The sequence below is a fragment of the Chrysochloris asiatica genome, unplaced genomic scaffold (genome assembly GCF_000296735.1).
Source record: "Chrysochloris asiatica unplaced genomic scaffold, ChrAsi1.0 scaffold00002, whole genome shotgun sequence".
NCBI classification, from domain to species: Eukaryota; Metazoa; Chordata; class Mammalia; order Afrosoricida; family Chrysochloridae; genus Chrysochloris; species Chrysochloris asiatica.
In genome coordinates this window covers 1493371-1495014 of record NW_006408520.1, presented here as the reverse complement: position 1 = coordinate 1495014, position 1644 = coordinate 1493371, and positions in this window count along the sequence as shown.

The following is a 1644-nucleotide window of genomic DNA, read 5'->3' as shown; positions in this document are numbered from 1 at the left end:
TCAGTACCAACTTCATGGCATGAGCAACAATTACAACTGAGTCCCTTATAAGATCAATAATTTATGTATTTTAATTTAATTTTTATACTTCATTGATACTGTGGATTAGGAGAGATGGATATTTCAAGTTTTTAAGGAAATATTAGTCTATATTTCTAACAAACATTTTATTTCAATTCTGTAGGAAAAATGACAAATAGTTTTTAAAGTCTCTCTCTCTCTTTTTCAAATAATTATTGTTGTTGCTAAGTGCCATTTTGTTTGACTCCCAGTGATCCTGTATAGGATTTCTGAGGCTTTAAATCTTCACGGGAGCAGCAAACGTTATCTTGCTCTCATAGAGCATTTGGCATGCTCCAACTATGAACCAGAAGGTTCACAGACCAGTGCTTATGTATATAGCATGAAAGTGATCTGATCCCACAGTAATGTCTACTAGTAGTGCACTTAGATTATAATAATAATGAGGAAAGTATTTTTCTATCAATGTTAGTCCAGGAAAAGCAAACAAAACAAAACAAAAACACATCATGTGCTTCTTGTAATGCATAGATGCAAGTTTTTCCTTTGAATCTGGGTGGGAAACTCTTTGGAAAACCTATGAGTCAGAATTAATTCCACAGCACTTAACAATGACAACAATGAAATTCAATTAAAACAGTGAATATAACTTACAAAAATGTAAAAACAAAGCAATTGCGTATATTAACATTTATCTGAGAGATTTTCTTGAAAAATCAACATTCATTTTAGCTTAAAGAGTTTGTACTATAGTTTTTAATTTCTTTGAAATGCATTTTTTATCAATTAAGTGAATCTTTAATTATATTTACATATACAAAATATGTAGAAACATAAATTTATTTGGTTTCTTGGCATTTGTATGTCTCCACAGATCACTTCTTCATAAATAAATTTTGTTCAATAAAATATTTTGTACCTCTAATATGAATATTAAGGAGTCCTGATGGCATAGTAGGATGTGTGTTGGGCTCTTAACCACAAGGTCAGCTGTTCAAGTCCACAGGTGCTCCACAAGAGAAGAATGAGGCTTTCTGCTAGCATAAAAAAGTAGAGTCGGCAAACCTATACAGGGTTGTTATGAGTTGGAACCGTCACAACCAGCCATCCAGCATTACAAATACTACTCAGATTTAAGCACCAGCCACTAATGCCAAAGATGAAGATATTAAAGATTTTTTTTCAACTCGTGCCGTCTGAAATTATAGAAACATACAATCAAGATGTGTTGATAATTACTCGTGATTGGATTGTGGAAGTTAGAAACAAAGGATTGGTAGCTGGAAAATACAGTCTGCGTGGAAAACAACAACAACGACAACAAAATCCCCACCAGTAATCTTATGATAGAATTTTGCAAGTTCAACAGCTTATTCATTGTAAACATTTTTTTTTAAACATCTAAAATGATGACTGTACACTTGGACTTCACCAGATGGAATACACAAGAATAAAATCGACTACCTCTATGGAAACATGCAATCAAGATGTAGTGATCATTACTGGTGATTAGAATGCAAATGTTGGGAGCAAAGAGAAATAATCAGTAGTTGGAAAACATGGCATTGGTGATGGAAATGATGCTGGAGATCACAGGATAGAATTCTGCAAAATGAATGATTT